The 23,437-nt window shown below is 37.5% G+C and overlaps 1 long non-coding RNA gene across 1 annotated transcript; it reads right to left on the reverse strand.

Moving 5' to 3' along the window:
• Positions 1 to 4,320: 4,320 nt before the first annotated feature.
• Positions 4,321 to 18,926, reverse strand: LOC113654865. Its single transcript, XR_003443573.2, has 3 exons — positions 18,865 to 18,926; positions 18,081 to 18,235; positions 4,321 to 6,771 (listed from the first exon to the last, which is right to left on the reverse strand). It is a non-coding gene; the product is annotated as an uncharacterized LOC113654865 (long non-coding RNA).
• Positions 18,927 to 23,437: the final 4,511 nt, after the last annotated feature.

The raw sequence follows: 23,437 nt of genomic DNA on the forward strand, positions 1-23,437 counted from the left end.
TTATATATTTGTGCTGCTTTGCTTCTTCATCATCGACACCAAAATGGTAACAAAAATGTGAAAAAGAAATGCAAGGCCTCCATGATGACGAACATCAAGTGTCGTTGAAATGATCCAATAATTTTGCAATTACTTTTTTGCATGTCACTGTTTGCATTTTGATCTCAAAGCCATAAGTAAGGTCATACACTTTTGTTACTTTTTTATAAGTGCTGACTAGGTCCTATTATTATTTGCATATTAAATATGCTAAAGTGCCCTCTAAAGGTACAACTACATTGTGGAAATCTTAAGGAAGTGCCTGGCTGAACATGAACAGTAGTTTAAAAAAGTGCTGATTAGGTTCCTTTTAGTGTGCCGGTACATGTGAGAAGACATGATGATGTAACCTTTATGGTGTCTTTGTGGAGAATATGCTATCGGGTTCAATTACATGTACTGTAAATGCTTAGAAATGCATGATACAGTACTCCAGAGGCTTGTGTGCTCAATATGCAGAATTGAGTCTCTACTGTACGTGCTTCTATACCTGTCTTTACTGTATGTGCTTGTATAGTGTGTGATCTCGAGGGTGCATGTATTAACCTTTGAGTTAGGGTCATTATTCTGGTGCTTTTCCTGGAAACTCTAGGGACGAGCAGAGAATACACCCTGGATGGGATGTTCATCTATCACAGGACACCAAGCACACACATTCTCACACTCATTTTATTTTAAGGCAATTCAGAGCAGCCGCTCTGTCCACATACAGGTATGTCTGTAAGGTTAAAGGAAACTGAAGAACCTGGAGGAAGCCTACAGAGATACTGACAATAACCTGAGTTGAACTGGAAAACCAGGAGCTTTAAAATGGAAACAAGACCCAAGATTAGATTTAAATCAATATAATAGTAGGTTAGTAATTAAAGTAAGATTACAATGAGTAAAGAGTTATTTGAAGAATTTAATTCTCTCTCTCTCTCTCTCTCTCTCTCTCTCTCTCTCTCTCTCTCTCTCTCTCTCTCTCTCTCTCTCTCTCTCTCTATTGTGTAGATGGACCTTCCTCTTTTCTATAACTTTTGTGGGATTACTGCAGTGGATTACTTTAAAAGGTGCTGTGGTTTTTGACACTTCGGTACTGCACTTTCAGCTCTGCTGCTTAAAAAAGGGACTCTGTAGAATAAGCAGAGATGCGGTGTACAGATTAAATGATTTTATCACAATGCTTCACAAACAGACTTAATCCCTTCATGGAGGTGATCATTCATAGAGGAGGATCGTTTTGCTGATAAGGCAGCACTATCACACCTCAGCTAATGTGTGATTCTTAACAGTTGCTGTATTTGGATTACAAGCTTTAATATATCAACAGGGGACACAAGGTGAGAGGGAGTTAGCTGATAGAAAATTGTTTTTTTTTTTATACCCATACTTTTAACATCTCGATGGGTTTAGAGAAATGTAATGGAAGATGTGCTAGCTTTAACTGTGGTTTAATCACCTGACCAGTTTATGAGGCACCATTCATCAGTATACTTTGTCGTGGATCTTTTTTCATATCAGACTTGTTGAGTTTATTTTTTTCACACATTTTTTAAATTGTTTTATTTCAGTTTCATTTCAGTTTCAACCTTCCACAGCTCTCTCACATCCCTCCGTTGTTTCCTTTGTTAAGCATTTATTACACCCGGCACTGCCCCATGCTCTATCTGATCCTCCAGCACTGATCAACTGGTCCCACCATTTCTCAGGGTACATGGAAGACCTGCATTTTTGTTCATTTTTGTCTGAACAGCTGAGTTACTGGTATTCTTCAAACAACACCTGCCTCTTCCTGAAGTACTTCGATTAAAATTTAGAAACTACAATATATTTCATTGTCTGTGTGATTTACTTGCTTAGTTGAGTTTTGGACTGATGGTACTCTTGATCTGTGATCTAGTGAACTATTAACAGGATGTACAGTATACATTGATTAAGACTTCACCACACTTCTGTAAGTCATTCTGAATACCATATATGTAAATGCATTCTTTAATAAGAACTATAATAACCACATACTTAGTTCATTCCAAAGTCTCAACACTGACAGACTACTTGTGGAGAGCATGATCGAGAGAAAACATATAAAACCAGCATCTGAAAATCATTCTTGTGTCACTACTCCACAATCCTGCTCTTATTTTAAGTCTGAAATCTGTCATCTATTTTTACTCTGACTCTTGTACTGATGATGTGTAGAGGGTGTTAATAAGCACCTCGGCATTCACTGTAAAAATCTTTTATCTGTTATCACAGGTACTGTCGCAGGGTTGGGGCTTAGGGGTTAGTTTATTAAATAAATAAATTCTAAACATTTGTGAACTGTTCTTTTAGAAATAGCAAAAAAATAGACAACAATTACAGTTCATGTATCTGTTGCTTTTACAGTTGTTTACTTGTTGTAGCTGTTTAGGTTTGATTCAGATTAATATTAGCAATGTAGCTGCTTAGGGGGCAGTGGTGGCTTAAGTGGGTAAGGCTCTGGGTTGTTGATAAGAAGATCAAAATTCAAGCCCCAGCACTGCCAAGCTGCCACTATTGGGCCCTTGAGTAAGGCCCTCAACTCTCCCTGCTCCAGGGGCACTGTATCATAGCTGCCCCTGCAATCCGACCTCAAAGAAGAAAAGAATTCCACTGTTCTGTAATGTATATGTGGCGATAATAAAGGCTTCCTTTTCGGTTGTAATCACCAGTTGTTGGTTTATTTGTCAAGATACTGTTTTTTAATATTCACACTTTTATTCACAACAAACAGAAAAGTTACTCTTAACTTAAATAAAATTTCTTCCCACATAGCAGTGAAAGTGTCATAGGCTAGGACTATGTTCTGCCGGAGTACTGTGGGGCGCTGGGAGGGATATTGTTGTTTATCATTATGTGACTATTGTATGTCTTCTATGAGTTCACCTGTTACCCATTACCCCAAATGTGGCTTATTATTTATACCCCTCCTTGTGTCATTGTTCACAACATGTGCTATGTTTGCTGTTGTGTGCTGTCACATTTAGGTTTTGTTTTTATTTTCTGAGTAACCTTGATCGAGTTTTAGTTTTAACCATGCTAAAGTGCTCTTGTGTTAGTTAGTACTATGTCGTGTTTCAGTTAAGTGACATTTTGCTTTGTTCTCATTAAATAAACCATGGTTTATCTTCTCTATCCCTGCACATGCGTCTGCTCAATCATGTCGCCATCATCGCCGACATGACAGAAAACCTGCAACCCATGTTTAATCATGTGTGGAAGACTAAGTTTATATTTGTATAATTAAAGGCACTATTTACATTTTACACAAGGATATACACAAGGATATTCTTAACCCTAACATATTCTCTAATTTATATGAAAGAATATTGTGATATATGAAATCAAAAGATGCAATGATATCAAGTTTTACAATCTAAGAGCAAGCTACTGTGGTGATGCCTAAATCCTGACTGAAATATACACTTAGATGCAGAGATTTAACCTTTTATAGGATAAAGGTCTAAAAGTGTTGCGTTTATATTCCTGTACATGAGAGCTAAAGGGGATTTTTTTTAAAGGCTATATGACGGAGGTAAAGGTGAGCTCAGTTTTCACCACGGGGATGGGAGTTAGGAGTTTGAATGAATGAGGACATGCTCATTCCTGACAGTTGACTGCAGGTTCTTGTATAAAAGCTCTACAGAGAAAAGAACTGTGCTCATAATGCCTGACCACTCACACAGGGTTCAAGTCACTGATTGCAAAAAAGGCTAAATTTTTACTTTCTAATTCATGCTCTCTTCCCGTCTATTGACCAGCCAAGTCAGAAACAAATTATTTTATGTGACATCACTGACACAGGCAAAGCAGTGTATCCAGAATACTGCACTATATTTACAGCTTGAAACTAAATACTATTCCTTCTAGTAGCATGTCTAAATATACAAAAAATATAAATTGGTATCATATAAATGGCTGATGCAATTATCTGATCTTCAGATTCACTTAGGGAAGCTCACTTGTGAATTACTGATTTGTTTTTGTTTTTTTTAAACTAACTGTAAGTATAAGAGATTTAGTAATCAATGTCAAATTTTAAAATATTGCAAAATAAATCATGTCATGGGCTAATTTTAAAGACATTTATAAGATGTCCCCTGAGTGTTTATGGCCATCTTTTAAAATATTTTCTCATCCAAGTTCAGCACCTTTTATCCCCACTTCTCTTCCACTGCATAAGCAAAGCTGTGTTGAGCGTCCAACATTCCACACTTCATTTCTTTTAGCTGAATATGTGCGTCATCCAGGTACTCTTCTTCTTGTTGGATTTTTTTATTTTGAAGAAATTACAGCATTATAGTGAGTTAAGTGAATCAGGAAAGAACCGGGTCACATGTTTTAACATCAAGGTCAATGTCTGTCACTGACACCACATCCCTGCATGCTTGTCCACAGACATCTCATTTGTGTAGGAATAAAGTGTGTTTTTTTTTTCTGCTGTTCAACAAAAGTTAAACATTTTTAAAAAGAAAGCAGAGCAAAAAAACAAAAGAATGGAGAGGAAAAAAGATGATATTTGTACTAGTAAATCACATGAGAAAAACCACATTCTACAGACAATGTTAATAGGATTTACTTTCTAGGATCTCTCTCTCTCTCTCTGTGTGTGTGTGTGTGTGTGTGTGTTTTTCTTCATTGTGGTCAGTAAAGCAGAAAAGATTCATGTGGAGGAGTGGTACATAAACTGTAAGAGTCATACGGCCTTCATCTTCATCCATGTACTCAATTCCTCTCCCAGGCTCTCCAGTTAAAGACCAACAAGTAAAACATAAAAGGATATTAAACAAAATCAAATTCAGTCAAAAAATTTCCCATCCACATGTGATAGAAAACAGCATTCTGTGAGAGCACCGAGTTGTCTAACCTATGAGCTTTTTATTTAAATTTGACACTATGTTTATTTGAAATGAAGAGAAATTACTTTTTTGGCCCAACATTACTTAATGCTTACTTCATAGCTAACACACACACACACATACACACACACACACAAACCCTGCTGTATGGTCTGTCATGTAAAAATCATATGTTAATGATAACAAGGCAATATATTTCCTCATTCACATGACAATGTGAAAATTGCATTTTAAAATGCAAAAGGTCTGTACAGTAATATCCCACCAAATGGGAAAAAACCTGAAACATTATCATCTGCAATGTTTTTTTTCTGCCCATAATATACTGCCCACATAGACATCGCACTTTTACTAGACATGTTTCAACAGAATAACCTACTGTAAGAATGATTTTATTTATTTGCTTATCTTGTCCAGGCTTCCTGCAAATGCCACACTTGTTAAGCAGGTAAGTCCCTACTTTAGTGTTCAGATCCTTATAGAAAAGAAAAGGTCAGAATTTAACCACAAATTTATCCACTTTGGTGAAAGCATTAAAACAAACAAACAACAACAACAAAAAAAAGCATGTTTTCAGTGATGAAATGAGTCAGAAAAGATGTATTTCTAAATGTCTTAATTTGGACTATGCCTCAGAAAGCAACCTTCAAGATGCTGAATAGAAAGCGTATGAAACACATGATGTGCTCTGTGGCTCAGGGGTGAAGTGTTTCAGGTTGAGATTACTTCAGTGGTGCTCCTATGATGCTCCCTCTGTTGATGAATGTAGTAGAAACGTTCCGGTCAGCAATTGTTCCTACAAATAGTGGACAATTAAAGTGTCTTGTGTGGTGGGTTACATGATTTAAAGGCCAGTCTATGAAGATAAAGGCAGGTTTATCTAATAAACTCAGTTTTTAGTGGTTCACTTGAGATTTTGTAGTACTGTAGGTTTCAAGCACATTTTAAATGTTATTCAATCAGACACAAACATATACCATACACATCCCAATTTATGAAGCTCTCTTCCTTTGTCATACTTTTACACTCTAACCTTCTGTCCATCATTTATCTTTTCCAATTCAATTTTAATTCTCTTTGACCTTTTACTTTATTTCTACTACGCTTTCTCCTGCAGCTCTTTACTGTTCAACACATCTGTTCATTTGTCAGTAACACACTATTTTCTCTTTGTCTATCTACTTTTTTCCTTTTCTACCTTTTACTAGATTACTCTCAGTTTAATACACTCACTGAATCCACATCCATATCTCCTCTCTCTCTCTACCTTTTCAAATGTACTTGCCATTTTTTGCTTAGTTTCTGACATTTCAACCAGCATAAAATCAAGCAGACACCACAGTCTTCAAACTCTCAATTTGACCATCTCACCAATTCTACTCCCTCCTCCATGATTCATGAGTCTCTCTCTCTCTCTCTTGCTCTCTGTGTCTCTCTCTTGGTTGTATTGTATTGATGACAGTGTTTTTAAAAAAAAGTGTGTGTAGAAATGATAGAGATGATGGAGAGAGAAAGAGCGAGAGAGAGAGAGATGGTGCTAGAAAGATGCATATATATTCTGAATATATTTCCTCCGGGTACTCCGGTTTCCTCCCCCGGTCCAAAGACATGCATGGTAGGTTCATTGGCATCTCTGGAAAATTGTCCCTAGTGTGTGAGTGAGTGAGAGAGTGTGTGTGTGCCCTGCGATGGGTTGGCACTCTATCCAGGGTGTATCCTGCCTTGATGCCCGAGACGCCTTATTTACTTAAGTATTTTTTAGAATCTGCTCTTCTATTCTTTCAGTTTAGCCATTCATTCATCTTAGATGCAGCACTTTATCCTGGTCAGGGTTGTGGTGTGTGTGGATCCAGAACTCATCCTGGGAACACTGGATATAAGGCAGAAATAAACCTGGAATGAGATACCCTTCCTTCACATAGGGATAAATGAGTGTCTTTTTCACCTACCTGCAAAAAAAACAGTGGACATTGTGAGAACATGCACATATTCAGACAACCAGTAACCTAAGATCAGGAATGAACAATGGACCTTAATTTTGAGCTGCCATATTTAATAATAATAATAATAATAATAATAATAATAATAAATTGTGTGTCTATTTTTGAACAATTGAGGCCATTCTGATATAGTAAGATTTGTGTAAAATCCCGGTTTTAAGTGTAAACTTGATATATATCATGAATCTATTTGGATAGTAAACATTAAATATAAATGGAAAATAAAATATGTTTAAATGTTAAATGTCTTGTTCATATGATAATTGTCACCACCTTCTCAAAGTCTGTAAAAACAAGACCTCCGAGTGATTCTGTCAGGAATGGCTTTGACTATTTGACCTTGGCATTTGGGCAGGTTTTGTCTTGTGCCATGTGCTTTTGTTTTTAATTTTGTGTATCGTGTGTTGCACCGCCCTATCCTTAATCTGTTTCCACCTTTGTACACCTGTTCCTTGTGTTTCAATAATTGCCTTCCCTATTCAATCCTGTGGTCTTGTGTCTAATTTTTGTTGAGTCCTTGTCTCTGTGTCGGTTTTGTTTTCTGTGATTTGATTTGTTCTAGTTTTGTGTCTTGGGGTTTTTGATTCTGTTTCCGTGTTCTTAGTGTTTCCAGCCTTTTGTTTTTTCCCCCTTAATAAACCCCCTTTTATGGTATCCCTGCACTTGGATCTGAATTTTTATCACCCTGAAGACATCCCGTTTTCTGACAGAGTCATGGATCAGGACACTCATTTGCAGCCACAATGTCATTAATACAGGCAGTAAATAAAATCCTAAAATTACTTTCTGCTATTAAATTACAGTCATATAAATGTAAGTAGGTATTAAGTATGCATGTAAAATATTCAGTAAATGCACAAGCTAATTTTTATTTGGTAGCCACAGTTTCATGTTTTGACAGCGTTAGGGTTAGTGTTAGTTGTGTCCTGTGTTACGTCCTTCAATCAGTGAGACAATGGTGAAAATAGCAGTGGGAGATATTTGCACTGCAGGTGGTGGTCACTAAGTTTAACACACACAAAAAAAAGAGTTCATTTCTGTTTCCTGTACTGAGAAAATACCAGAAATGATGTTTAGTAAAAACTAAAGGAAGAACACTTCTTTAGTCAAAGGTTTTTCTAAACTATGCTCTATCCTTTCAGACGACAAATTTCTTTTTTAGAGCAAAGAGTGCCTATGTGGAATCTTTTCTGTAGTCCAACACATAAGCACATAATTATAAACAAAAACACACAAAACAAATTCCCTAGTCATAACATCAGTGTGTCTAATCACTGCCCAGTTTCCCCCCCAAATTGCATTAATAAGACGTACAAGTGGAAACAAACGGACTCGGTTCTTAAAAGCTTCTTTTACATACTCATGAAATTTCACACTAATTTACAACTGGCTAATGAGAGACTTTTTGCCACACCATCTCTCATCAGCAGACACATCTAGCATGTCCAATGAGAACATTAGCAGATTTTATTCACAGCAGCACAGTCACTCGGTGAGCAGCGTCCACATCTGCACCAGCACTCGCCCACTGTTCACAATCTGGCTCTGCTTCTTCTGCTTGCCTCGGTAGGTCACATTCCCTCTGTTTTCTGTTCCCCTCCATCTGTTCCAGCTCTTCATTATTATATTATAGCTCAGAGATAAAAACCAGCAAAAGAAATTCAACATGGACATTTTGTTCCAAACCAGGACAGAAAATAAGCAACCAGCTAACAATTCTACCTCACAAGAAACGTACTATAGACATGCCTGGTTTTGGCATGGTTGCAGATGGATTAGTAGAAATACTCAAATTACTAATTATCCTAATCTAGGAGCTCAGTGTTGACACAAAAACAATTTTAGTGAGGAACAGAGGCATTTCTGTTCACGTTCCATTTGTTAATGTGGGATTTTTTCATACTGTACTCTTTTCAAAATCATGAAGGTAGGAGATTGCCAAATTGCCCCAGGTGTTGAGGACTGTGTGCACATGGTGCCCTGTGATGGATTAGCTTGCCATTGAGGGTGTATTCTCTCACCCAGTCCCCCTGGGATCTACTGTCTCTCTGCTTAGAATAAAACAATTTCTGAAGATTTGTCAATGACTAGAAACAATTGTGGTTAGATCTCTCATGTCTATCTTAAGATTAGTCTTCGAGTGTAACAAAGGTTTTTAATCCATAATAATACAATATTGGGAATCATGCTCTGTGATAATCATGTGTACTAGAGATGTGGTGTAGAGCACTCTTTTAAGCAAGGCAAGAACACTTGGCTACTTTTGGGCTCATCTGTGAGTTGGAATATTTGCCACAGAAACAAATAAATAAATAAATACATAAATACTGTGATGCCGAAGCAGAAAAAATGCTCTTTGCCCCTGAAAAGCTACAAATGGAAGAAAATTGTACAAGGCGGGGCGACCAAACTCCTGCCAAAAGCAGGGAACAATCAGGAGTGCTGCTGTGGCATTCACCCTCTGGCTGGGAAACACAGCCAGGCTCAGCAGTTAGAGGGATGTAGAATGGGCAACCCACTTGAGGAACTAATGTGCTGACTCCCACCTGCCTGCTGAACCTGTGCCACCCTCCTGGGAAAACGTTTTCCCCTCACGGCCGGCTGGAATCTCTGTGTCCCTGGACACCTGGACCCATGGTTGGCCCAATTAGTCAGCAGAGATGGACAGCTGGCCTACTACCCCATGGAGCTTGAGGACTTGGCAAAGTATGACCTGATGAAGCAGGAGATCCTCATCCGCTTCCGTCAACAAGGCCGGCAATACAACTCAGTGAGTAAGCCCCGGTCCCAAATGGATGAGCTACTGTCCTACAGATCGTCAGGCAGTGGCAACAATATGACCAGCTAACCACCAAGGAAGGTGGTCATAGACTGGTCCTAAGGAGAGTAATGCTGTGGTACTGAAAGGGCCCGCCAACTCAAAGGAGTTGTTGGACCTGCTGGAGCGCACCATGGCCACCCTGGAGATCAGCCGGGACACACGACTCCACTTTCTGACTCCATGGACACCTGGACCTACTGCGGATTCACAGCCGCAACCCCAACTCCCAGCAAGCTGGGTAGACTTTTCCCTGAGTGCTGCATTTTCTCTCCTTCTCTCTCACACCCTCACGCCCACTCCACAAAGCTAAATAATTACACTGTGTGTTCTTTGCACCCCATCCCTGGCTCAGTGCTGTTCTTTCATGTCTGCTGCTAAAGAGTGCCCTATAATACATACATAAAATTATAGCCAACTGTAGCCAAAGGTAAAATTGTGTTGTGATGAATACAAATACAACAGGATTTGATAAAATCAAGTGAGCCTAAAACCAGAACAACACTGTGGGGTGCCAGGAACAATCACACTCGGGATGTGCCCAGTGTGAGAAACAGCTAAAACTGAATTTATTATTTAAACCTACGCTTTTCTCAGCACGTGTTATGCAGATTTCAGATTGACGTATTTGCTCAACATACTGTATGTATTCCTACCCGTTTCTGAATTTTCATACACCCTCTAATTTGGTCTATTTCATTCATTTCTTACATGCTGTCAAATTACTAACTCCGTCAACTTCGTAGATTTAATTAGAAACAGTAATACAGATATTTTCGGAGAAGGAACAAATATTTTTGCTGTTGAATTCCAATCATTAAATCAATCACTAAAATGTTCTAACTGCTTCAAAGGATGCATCTATGATTATCCAGTAGACAAAAACTTTCAATTTAATTACATTTTAATGCTATGTCCCTTTTTATGATGGACATTGTCACAAAGCAGCTTTACAGGAACATACTGTAAAAAGTCTGAATATAAATATAAAATTATCCTGAGACGATATGAGGAAGAATCCATAAGAGAACTTGCACTTGGCGATACCGTACACTGTATAGCCAAGCGCAATTATGTAACCAGGAGCTTTTGAGTAACTTATGAATGAGAGCATCCACATAAAATAATTTCGGAGTTCATTATAGTTTTAACATGAAGCTCTCTGCTGGAGACTTCAGTGCAAAACAGATCATGGCAATTGCAGTCCAAAGTCATTTCCATGATCTCTAATCTTATGTATCTCCATGCTGTCTATGCTGGTTCATGCTCAGCAGCAGAAAGTGGCCTGATGAGTGATGAGACACCAAGCAGAAGTAGGGCATCAGAAAAGATCAGGCAGGTCCGAAGAGCAGACACGGTCAGGATCACTGGTTTCTCAAATATTCTGTTTCTAGACATTTTTTTTTATTTCTCTTTGTCACTGTATTCCATGTTGATGCTGGGAAGAGATTTAATAAATACTTTAATCCTGACCTGAACAAGATAATCTTTGATGTCCATGTCAAAGCTGTTGTAAACTCACACTCTGAAATTTCACAGGTAGATAAAAGTATTAAATGACTTCAATCATATTAAATATAACAGGACTTGATTTTTGTTTCATGTTCGATAATTAGGATGGAAGCCTCTAATAAAATCATGCATTAATTTAATTACATAAATGACATGGCAGTGTAGCAAAATAACCTGACAAACTCGCTTTCTCTTTCTCTCTCTGACATAAGTTTAGACACAGAATGGAATCCAGATGGCTAATTAACAAACCCTAATCTCATATGAGCACATAAAGATCCTGTGTGAAGTCAGTGACAGAGCAGGAGTCTCTAGAAAGCAGAAAAGGAAAGGCGAAAAACAACAGGGAGAAAAAGCAAAAAAGAAAACTGAATCAGTCAAGTGACAGGTTCAGGAGCTAATTATATTTCTTGATTCAATTAATTGCATAATTTATTGCATGCTACCAAGTCAGGGCTGCAGGTGTAAATATTGGAAGACATCATCCCGTCTTACTCTGGAATTTTGCCGGCTAAAGTGATAGTTAAATAATGTCTGGGTAGATTTTTTTCATAAACCAAACAATATTGAATTATTCGTTGTTATTTATTAATGCCTGTTGTTGCTGCAGTTCATGGATTGTTAATTCTAAATAATCATATACACTGTTCAGCCACTTTAAATTGCCAAATATTGTGTAATTCCCCTTTGTGTCAACAAAACAGCTCTGACCCGTCAAAGCATCCGCAAAACCTCTGAAGGTGTGCTGTGGAATCTGGCACAAAGATGTTAGCAGCAGATCGTTTAAGTCCTGAAAGTTGTGAGATGGAGCTTGTTCATGGATCAGACTTGTTTGTCCAGGAAAATCCACAAATGCTCGATCGGATGAGATCTGGGCAATCTAGAGGCCAAAATCAACATTGCCACCACTTCATGATGTTCCTCTGACCATGTCTGAACCGTTTTCTGCACTGTGGTAGAAGCATTATTCTGCTAAACGTGGCTACTACCATTAGGGATTACTGTTTCTATGAAGGGGTGTAAAAGATTATCAGTTTCGAGAACTGATTGTTTACTTGCTGCCTAATATATCCCACCCTTTATCAGGTGCCATAGTAACAAGATAATCAATGTTCTTCATAGCATCCACCAGTGGTTTTAATGTTATGACTGAACGGTATAAATAATGTTACTTATGAAAACCTTAAAATTGATACTGATCATTTTATTATTAGCATAATATTCTAAATGTTGTACTTTTAATTATGATTTCACAATTAAACACAAACATTTGAATGGTTTACGGACCTTTAATCTGATGAGAGAGTGAGAGTGAGAGAGTGAGAGAGAGAGAGAACACTACACCACCAAAGTTAAGTCTTTGTCAGAGGGCTCACAACTACACTACAACATAGACCAGGGATCTGTATAGTCCACAGTTATTCTACACATGGGATAAGAAGGCATTTGAACAGTTTAAAAGTAAAAGTTAAGTCAAAAGGAGAAATTTACACTACAACATTGTGTTGATTTTATTGTGTTAGAGTGTTCTTGGGATGTGGTAGCATAATGGTTAAGGTAGTATGTACTATCAATTGGAAGGTTATGAGTTTATGTCCTACAGCAGGTACACCAAGCTGCCACTTAGCAAAGCAGTTATCCCTCAATTGCTCAGTTGGATAACATAAAACAAACAAACGTGTCACTCTGAATAAGGGCATCTGCCAAATGTTGTAAATATTATAGTTTTGGGGTTTATTACCAGCTTTTATTCCAAAATAAAGCAAAAATAGATCTGGTAGCTTGGAGGAATATAAGTCGGGTTATAAAATGTCTAAAGGTATAAACGCTGTTCAGCCAGGAGTGATACCAGCAGAGGCAGAGTGGGGATTGCTGAAATCTGATCATGTGAATAATAGATGGCTGAGCATTAGTTTAAGATAGTCACACCATGACAGTGCACTGAAAGACACTCAGTCTCTTTGTCCTCCCACACATTCATTGATATTTAATCCCTCTATCCTATGCATGTACTGAATATGTGAGTCAAAAAATAAATAAATAAACAAAAAACCTGCAGAAATAGCAGTTCTTCTAGTGGGATCTACTGGATTTGTAGCCAGTAGCTGTGCATTTTGCATTCTACATTTTGTAATTGGCTCAGGTTAATCAATTTGGAGAAATACGAGAGACGGGGAAGGCGCCTGGGAAAGAGAAAGACCCAGATAACGTGCTGTAATCGAACCATTCATTAGCATTGAAGAGGGGAAGAGACCAGAACATTGTCACAGCAAAGAGAGATAAAGAGCAGCTTTCAAGGGACACAGAGAGACAAAAAGGATGAGAGAGTTGAAAGGATACAGAAAAGAAAAGAGGAGAGGAAAGAAGAGAACAACAGAAAGAGAGAGAGAGAGAGAGAGACAGAGAGCTACACCACCAATGCAGGCAAGGGATAAATTAGACAAATACATGAATATGGGGAAAAGGAGCCAAAATAATGTTCGATAGACAGAAAGATAGATCTAAGAGAGGTAGGAGTTGGAAAAGCAGTAAAAGAAAAAAATAGAAGAAAAGGTTAAAGGAAAAAAATATTCCCACGAGGTTGAGATTAATGGGCATTACATGGTGTTACTACATACGGCTTAAATTGAAGGACATCAGCTTGGTAGTCACTGCACACAAAAATCCAATCGTTTTACTGTTTTTAGCTGTTTTTACCTTACTTATTAGAATGGCTTAATTTAGCACTGAAGTAGGTGGAATTGCTCCTACATCAACAAAAATATCCAACTTCTAGCCAAAGCATATAAATCCATTCACACAGCAGTGAACCTGGCATGAGACAGAAATACACATTGAGCTAATTTATTGGACTAGCGTTAAAAAAAAAAAAAGGATAATCCTGTATTAGGTAACTAATTCACTCAGTCATCTGTGTCTTTAACACAATCTGCAAATGTAACAATGTAAGACTTATTTTTTATGATAAACCACTTATCCCACTGGATCACAGGGAAGGTGTAGACTATCCTAAGTGAATTCCAGTCTATCTCAGGACACAATCACACACCACTGACAATTTAGAGATGCCAATCAGCATGTCTTTGGACTGGGGAGGAAACCAGAGAAAACCTTTGGAGGTACAGGGAGAACATGCAAACTCCACAGACACAGGCACAGACACACACACAGGAATCCAACCCACAGCCCTGGAGATGTGAGACAAACATGCTAACCACCAAGACATCATACCATCATACCAACAGGAATGAGTTTATTGCTTTAAATTGCTTTCAATTATTCACTTAAACAGTGCCTGATAAACGACTAAGACTAAGTTAATGATTTTCTTTTCGAGTTAGAAAGATTTACACGATGCAAAAAAAGTTACAAGTGTATGCTGAGATGAAGTACATGAAGCAGAATTTTGTCTTATTTACTGCACTGTGCTATGCTAAGTTAACTTTCTACATTCCGTTAAACAACCTCACTTGCACTGGTGGAATCGCATTTGTCTTGTGAGTTGCCTTTCAAATTTAAACTGGTTTATAAGAGATTGCAGGTTTAAATCTTGACCGGGCTGCTGTCAATCCTTGGCCATGAACCATGCTCTCTGGGACGGATGACCAATTGTGGACATCTGTGCTCAAGTATGTAAAATAGGGTATTTGGCTATTTTCTATGAGTCTGTTATGTTGTCCTGAAAGATTACAGTTGGCTGAGATGGGCCAGGGGTGGGAATTGGTAGGTGACCTAATTGGGGTAAAACCCATAGGATAAACTATATAAGACACTGAGCATTGCAAAATTGTGCTGTAACAGTTTTCAGAAGCATTTCAAAATAACACCATTAAATAATGTTATAATTGTTTATAACTTTTTTTTAAATAAAAAGGCCTAATGCTTTACCAGTAGAAGTAAACATCATTCAAATAGCTTTGACCGCTACACTTTTTGATGCAGTGTCTCATTATCTGCAGGCTAAATCTCTTTCATAGTCCCATTTCTACCTTATGTCATCCATGCAAATAAACTATAAAAAGGTGTGACAAAAGCTGGCATTTAATCATTAGAATACTGAACTAGTAGACAGACCAGTGTGAACCCAAATGAAATGGCAGTGTTTGTTTGCATTTTGCTCTATTCATTGTTTTGAACATATTTTCTGACTCTGTCTACTATTTTCTGTTTTCATTCGAATGTCAGGGCATTACGCCTTTCTCTTCATTGAGATTTGATCCTCTTTATCAAAGACATCACTCCCATGATGGAGTGAAAATACCCATGATGCACTGATGTACTGTTTATTCCAGATCTGTCACTTGTACTGTGTCTTATCTGTGAAACTCACAAAAAGCCTAATCTACTCATACAATATTACAGAAAGCTTGTTCTTCAGCCAAAATACAGTTACTTAAATATCGATGTCAATGACTGCTGTGTCTTTGGGTTTGGTGAAGAATTCTGGTGCTCGATGTGTATTTGGTTTTTCAGTGACCTGGAAACAGTTTGGGTCAGAATTAATTTGCATTTTAGGTCAGCACACCAAGAGTCTCTGGAAAACAAGATATGCAGTATGCAAAATCTGTCTTGATACTACGATTGTTTACACAGATTTCCCTGAAGAAACTACCAAAACATATCCCACAGGATCAATTTCATTATTTATACAGGATGGCTAGAAACAAGGTCTAGCCTAAAGGCATGATTATCCCTCTGGTTTAAGCAATATATATTACATACTAGTAGTCTGTTGAAACAAGCACAAAGATAAACCATCACAGCACTTTGACCACTAACAATGACTTCATTACTTTATATAAACCTTTGCTTTTCTAATTAGATCCTGCTGAAAACACCTACTGATGATTAGTATGTGATATACAGCATTTGTGCCTCACAACTCCAAGGTTGAGCTGGAGCTTGGGTTACTTTGTTTGAGGAGTTCTATATGTATGGTTGTCTCCCACCATCTAAAAAAAAAAAAAAAGGATAGGCAGATGGATTGGTTCTGCTAAATTGGTCATCGATGTGAATGAGTGTGAAGGTGAAGGTATGCATGATTCTGTATGAGGTCCTGCGAGTGGTGAATTAAGGGTGAATTCCCGCAGCTAGTGTTTTCAGGATGGACTCTAAATTAGTGCAATCCTAATCAGGATGAGGTGGTTACTGAATACAAATAAGTAAAAGTTCTGTTTATTGTTGATCCATTGAAATGCTCAATAGGATGGAAAATCTAAATAAACTTAAAAATTAAAACTTATAAACTTTTAATTACTGATAAATGCTGGAACTAATTTGTGTGTGTGTGTGTGTGTGTGTGTGTAAAAAGTTCTGGGTATAGTTTTGTGTTTACTGTTTTTCTGTCCCCTTTTGGCTTAAAAACAGCTTAGTTCATGCAGTGAGAAATAATTCTTTGTTTTGTGTATTTTTTGCCCTGAGATTTACATTCTATTTGCTTTCAGCTCAATAAGCTATAGGGATAAATCTACAATCTGTTACAAGCCTAGCATTAATAATCACCGTATATGCATTAGCTTAGAGTCCAGATAGAGAGGTCAGGATCTAAATAGACAAAATAAATTTATATAACTTAACATTTTTATGAAGACATGCAGATTAAAATGCAAGTCAACCTGCGTGTTTTTGTGTCTGTCTTTCACCATCTGTTTGACTTTCAGGGAAGGAACTACAGATCCACACAGAGGGGAGAAAACTGGAGCAGAATAATCAACCCCTTCTTCTGCTAAACTGAACGTTCTGCTAAATATACAAACGTTAATTAACATTTCACCTAGAGAGAAAGATGCCATGTTTCATGGGGTTGCCAGGTTTGAATTTATCACCACTGAATTTTAGTAAAAAAATAAAGGTTGGTCATGGTGGACGTGATGCCTATCCAAAAAACAGTGTGAGAGCTTTTATTACTATTTTCATTCAAATGTATCATACATACAGTACATTTTACAGTATATCTATTTTACAGTACATACATTTTAATATATATTAAAATATTACAAGAATTGATGGTTGTAATGTTTGAGTGTTTGTGTGATACTGATATAACCTGGCAACCCTCGTTGTAATATTGAAGCTTTTTACATGCTTGTGTGATCCTGTGTTTTGGAGCATGAGAGTAGTCTAAGCCTCCCTTAACACAAAGTATGATGTTAATTAACCGAGAAAAAGCAGCTTTTTCATCTCTCCCACCTTCATGTGTATATAAAACAGTATTGTTCTTAATGAGGACTCTGGGAACAAAGCCACAGATCGAGCTGTGCTGTTATTGATGTTGAAATTAATGACGATGTCACACTATCCTTGTTATTCAGGGCAGCAGATAAATGCAGCAACTTTCCCCAAAGGTACCAACAGAGGAGCCACTTCAAGAGTGCCACACTGACATCTTAATCCAACACAACTTCACACACAAGCAACGTTTGATTAGACAAATCCTGGAGAATCCTGCAAAACTCTTGATCAGTCATGCTTTAATTGTTCAGCTGGAAACTTCAGCTGGAAACCTTTGTGAAAGATGTAACTCAGCTGCACTTCTATTATGACCTGATATTCAGTATTAGTTTACAAGTTTCAGACTGAGCTACTGTACCTCATCTTTTATTGTTTGTTGGGGTTTTTTTTTTCTCAACACAATGAACAAATCAACAAGATGCACCAAAGGATGATAAACCGTTGATCAAAGATCAGTTTACACTTCTAAATTTATTCAAAATGCCAGATTGTGTCCCAAACAGTGTTTTTTGCTGGAACAAACAAACTGCATTTATAAACTAGCTTTTAAGCTCGTATGTGTTTGATCTGAAACCTGGTGCATTTTCCTTATTGTTTAAATTCATGTGAAGCAATCACCTTCCAGTGTGGACCACATCGTCTGAGAGGCATGGTATCGCTCTGGTTCCACTTATAGCGCATTTCAGTTGCATTGAGGGCCTGATACTGTACAATCCTGATGTCTCAGCTGCAGATTTGGGTTGGAGGCTGCTGCTAAACTGACAGGTGGTGTTCTGGATATTTGGACAAACAAATAAAGAGAGAAAGAGAAGAGAAATTTATGTATATAACTTAGCAGTTGAGGATTAACAGCCTTGAACTCATGACCTTCCCATTAGTAATACCACAGCTCAAGAAAGATACTGAATGTACGACATAAAAACATTGTCAACACTTAATTTCTCTTTTTTTAATTGTTAATGTTGCCAGGTTTGAGTAGTCTTTTTTTATTGCCATTTTTCAAATCAAATTTTCAGATGTACGAGAACCAGCCATTTTTCAAAAAAACCTAAGAGGTTGGTCTCTTGGGGTTTGAATGCATCCTAAAGTTTACACTGAAAAAACGTTGATGGTTATATTGAAGCAGCCAGAAAAAACATAATAAAAACAAGTCTGATGCTGAACACCGTTCCATATGTGGAACACTACCGCTAGGGGCTGAAGCTGCATCAACTTCATTGTAACTTTTAAGCATTAAATCCTCTAAATACACGGTTAAACTTATCTTTCTAGTAAAGCTTAGATTCTCAAGATTTTTTTAAGCCCACACACAAAGCATAATATGATTTATAGCCATCATACTGTTTGAAACAATATTGGTGGTGAACTGACCTAGGTGGCGCTAGACCAGTTGTTCCCTTACCTTTAGACGCTTCCCTTTCTGCACTGGGGTAATATTTTCCAAAACAAATGCTTCACAAAAATCCCCAAAGGTCCAATGAACTGGAATCTGTAAGCCTTTTAATCCAAAACGCTTTGGTTGCCTCGCAAATATTCCGAAAAACTGGAAACAGTAGTGCGCCGCCATCTTTGTTTCGGCTCTAACGTCTCATTGGGGGGTTTCAAAAATTCTAAATTTACGTCATATTTATAGCCCAGGGCCTAACGAATCAAACAAGCCCTCACTTGAGCCAATCGACGCTTGTATTGCAGAGATAGACGGCTGAGAAGCCAATGATGTCATGACATCATTTTTGGGAACCCGCTTTGACTGACAATTGTTCCTTCCAATAGCAATGAAGTAGTCCGGGACCTCTACAGCTCTTTAGCCAATAAAGAGACGATTCCAACGGTATGCCACATGCCACGTCTCCTAAGCCTCACTCTGCGCAAAAAAGGTGCGCAAAGGATTTATTGCACAATCCTCGACTTTTTCACACTCACACAGCTCAGGGTGTCAGGTTACAGGCCTTTTTTCACAGCGGACTTGTAGACAGAGAGGCTCTGTTTGTTTTAGGCCTTTTACACTGAGCATGCAGTCTTTTAATTCAAAGTTATACAGTAAACAAGTACACAAGAAACACATGACCGGACGGACATGTCCGTAGAAAAATATTTTTAGTGAAGCCATTTTTGGGTCTTTTGACTTGATTTTTTTTTGGTGAAAGCCAAGACATGTGGCTATGACCCTCAGTTGTTAAATGTTACCTATCATGTTCCAGAGAAATAAGATTAATCAGTTTATCAGAAAAAATCTCAACCTTCAAAATCAAAACCTTCCATTCTAGCCTCTGTAACAGTGTGCCAGTAAGACCTAGAATCAATCTGACACTTGTATCTGAAACTAGAAACTAGAAACAATCTGACACTTGTATCTGAATCTCTTCTTTCCAATGAGACCTCCCCTGTGTGTTAAAGTATGTGGGAGCTGTACCACTTTTTGTTGGGTATGTCATATAGGCGAAAATCATAAAAATAGGGGGTTTTCACTGAGCTACCACATCCCATATGTACAAGCAAAGTGAAGGTTTTGGGTAGCTGTGTGCCACATTTAAACAGACATAAGCTTATTCAAAACCACCTGTCAAAATGTATGTGTGGTTCCTGCACCACAGTCTGAATGAACTGATTTAATGTCATTTAATTCTTTTCATCTTGAGTGCAACCAGATTTTAATATGTTAAATTTTTTCTCAATTGAGAAACACGTTCCAGGTCAAAGACTGTATGTAGTAAGTCAGATATGTAGTAATGAAACAGATGAGAGGGTAATAATTCCTTCTGCATTGTTCTCTCTAAGCTTTGTAATGTCCTCCCTCCCTCCCCCTCCCCCCCCCCCTCTCTCTCTCAGTGGAGCACTTCAATGTCATTCCCTCCATGCACCCAAACATCATCTATCATCATGACTGACATCTGTCCTCCTTTCCTGTTACATTCTGATGTATGAAATCTCCTAGCTATAAATGAACAGATGAACCATGCTTTGCAGAGAAGGCTGTTTCTTTCTACTATTTATTCCCAACTGACCTTCATTTTATTTCAGAATAACAGGAAAGTGTAGGTTTGTTGCAGCAATGAAACATTGGTACCGAATTTCATTTATGCATATACAGTTTTTTGTGTAGTCTATTTTACAGTTAGCTGCACCTGTTAGACATTGCGTAGCCTTAATACAGTTGTTGTAAATTAATTAAATTATTTGAAATAATAAGAATTCTTCTTCTTCTTCTTCTTCTTCTTCTTCTTCTTCTTCTTCTTCTTCTATCACATAAAAATGATTTAAACCCCTCCTTACTATCCCTTATGGCATTTTCCATCAGTACTTTCAAAATTAGATGGTGCTTTCTAAAAAAAAATGTTAAATCCAAAAATGGATCAAATAAGTTAAACAAATCAAATAAAACATCATTGTGTAAAAAGACTTTACCATTTGGCCTGACCCACATTTGTCAGGAGATAAAGATTGAAAAAAGTAACGTGATACTTGCCAGAGCAGCCATGAAGTTTTGAACATATTTGGAAGCAGTTTTTTTTTTTAAATAGTGGGGATCATGTTCAATCATGTTAATGTGACCGTATACACTTTTGGCCCAAAAAAATATGAGCGCCTAACCATTACATAGCGTATTATGCTTGTTGAGCATCCCCTTAATCTTCTGAGAAGGCTTTTCTCTAGATGTTTGGACACGAGGTGGGGATTTGTGCAAGAGTATTTGTGAGGTCATGGACTGAAGGAATGCTTCTCAGTAAGTGTTCCAGTTCATACCGAAGGAGTTCAGTGAGCTTGAGGTCAGGGTTCTGTGCAGGACACTTGAGTTCTATGAAACCAACCAGCTTTGTGCATAGGGGTATTGTTACCTTTGGACTTATTAGTTCCAGTGAAGGGAAATCTAAATTCTGTAGCATACAAAGATACTCTAGACCATAAGAACTTTGTGGTTACAGTTTGGGTAAGAACCACATATGGTTATAATGGTCAGAGTCCCCATACAGTACTTTCAGCTGCAACCAGGTAGTACAAAAAACCTAAATAAAGTATCAGTCAAAATATTGGAAACATGAATCATAATGTAAATGCAGCCCAAGTTTAGGTTGAATATGAGCTATCTTGGTGTGAGAGGTTTTAAGGAAATAAAAAAATCTAATCCTCTGAACAATCCTACAGTACAAGGACTAAAAAAGTAATCAGTTGATGATTGAAGCAACTAGTGTTAACTCATCAAAAAATGTAATTGTATGTTTATATTGATATTGTGTATCTATGATGTTGTACCAATATTTGATCTGTTGAATTTGATTTGAGTCTGTCTCTTGTGTTAAAATCTTGGGTGAGCAATGACACGGTGAATTCTAGGTGAATGAATATACCACTCATGTTCTTCTATGGAGTGAAAGCTGGAGGGGCTGGCATGATTCAGATGTGACAATCTGGAAGTTGACAGGAAGTCCCATAGCCTCATTGCAATCTCCCACACCACATGTCATAGTTTTATAGCCTGCAACTAACAAAAAACAGTATCAGTAATACAAGCAGTGAATGTAAATTGGACAGACTGGTGTATTGCTGTCAGCCTTGAAGAAATCAAATCACCTATTTCTTTACATTGAGGGAGGAAACTAAGACAACAGACAATCATTAGCTATCAGTAAAAAGTTGAGAACAATATGTGATAATAAAAAGCGATCGCAAAGTATGTGTTTATTTTCTAGAACTGTCAAAGTCCTTTCTGAAATTCAAACTGCAACTGATGATCTGCGTAAAACATTTTATAGATTTAAGCTAACATAAACAGCAGCTTTAACAATCAGTAGAAATTGGTACAAACCATCATCTACTGGCCAGGTACTACGCTGATTTCCCCAGACTCTTCCCCAACATCCCTGACCATCCCTGCAGTTAATCAGACTTATTTATATTCTTTCCTACTAACACTATTCGGGGGAGCATGAGCTAACCCAACATCATGTATAAGTCATATATACATGCATAATCTTCACTCTAGCTAGAGCTAGAAAACATGTACCAACTTGACAGATTTTTTTATTTATTTCTTTTTTGCCACTAATGCTTTAAGCATGGCTAACATTATCTAAGCTAAAAAGATTACTGAGGGAATTTTAAGACATAAATGTCCACATAAACTATACTCTGAGAATAAACTATCAGCTGCTAAAACACTGGGCAAAAACAAAATGCTAGTTCTTGATCACATGGTAAGTTTTTCAGGATCTTTATTACTATTCATACTTTATCATATTTTATCACTATTTCTTAAAAAATGTTCTATACAATGTAGCACTACTAGTGACATTTTGGAAATGCTTCCCTCTTTACTAGCACACACAAGCTAGTAAAGCTGTGCAGCCAACTTGGATTTTTCAACAAGGCTAATACTGGTAGTCAGCTATGTAACATGAATTTCTGACAGAATTTTAAAATATGATGTTGACAGGATTTTTGAGGTAATAAGCTTCCCTGTTAAACCTAGTCAGCTAGCTATTATGTGCTACTCTGACAGTATTTCTGAGGGGGGTTTAAAATATAAGCTTTCGTAGTCTCTTCTAATATTATTAGTCAGCTAGTTAACATGAGCTAATCTGACAGGTTTTCGTTGGGGATTTTAAAATGTAAATACTCCTAGTCTTAGTGGTCATATTCCTAAGACACAATTATAACCTTCATTGATGTAGAACTGCTAACAAGACAGAATTTTTGAGATTTTAAAATATGGTCGTCATTTCATGCTAGTCAGCCGGTTAACATGGTCTAATCTTGCAGGATATATAAAGGGATATTGAGATATATTGTCGATACTCCTCACTATTAAGATAGTTAACATGAGCTAATCTCACAGAATATCTGAGGGGATTTTAAGATAAATTGCTCATACTTTTCAATAAAAATGCTGGTCAGACAGTTAACATGAGCTAATCTGGCAAAATATCGGAGGGGACTTTGAGATATATTTCCCATACTCTTCACTGAAAATGCTGGTT

This window comes from Tachysurus fulvidraco, chromosome 10 (assembly GCF_022655615.1).
Source record: "Tachysurus fulvidraco isolate hzauxx_2018 chromosome 10, HZAU_PFXX_2.0, whole genome shotgun sequence".
Lineage (NCBI taxonomy): Eukaryota > Metazoa > Chordata > Actinopteri > Siluriformes > Bagridae > Tachysurus > Tachysurus fulvidraco.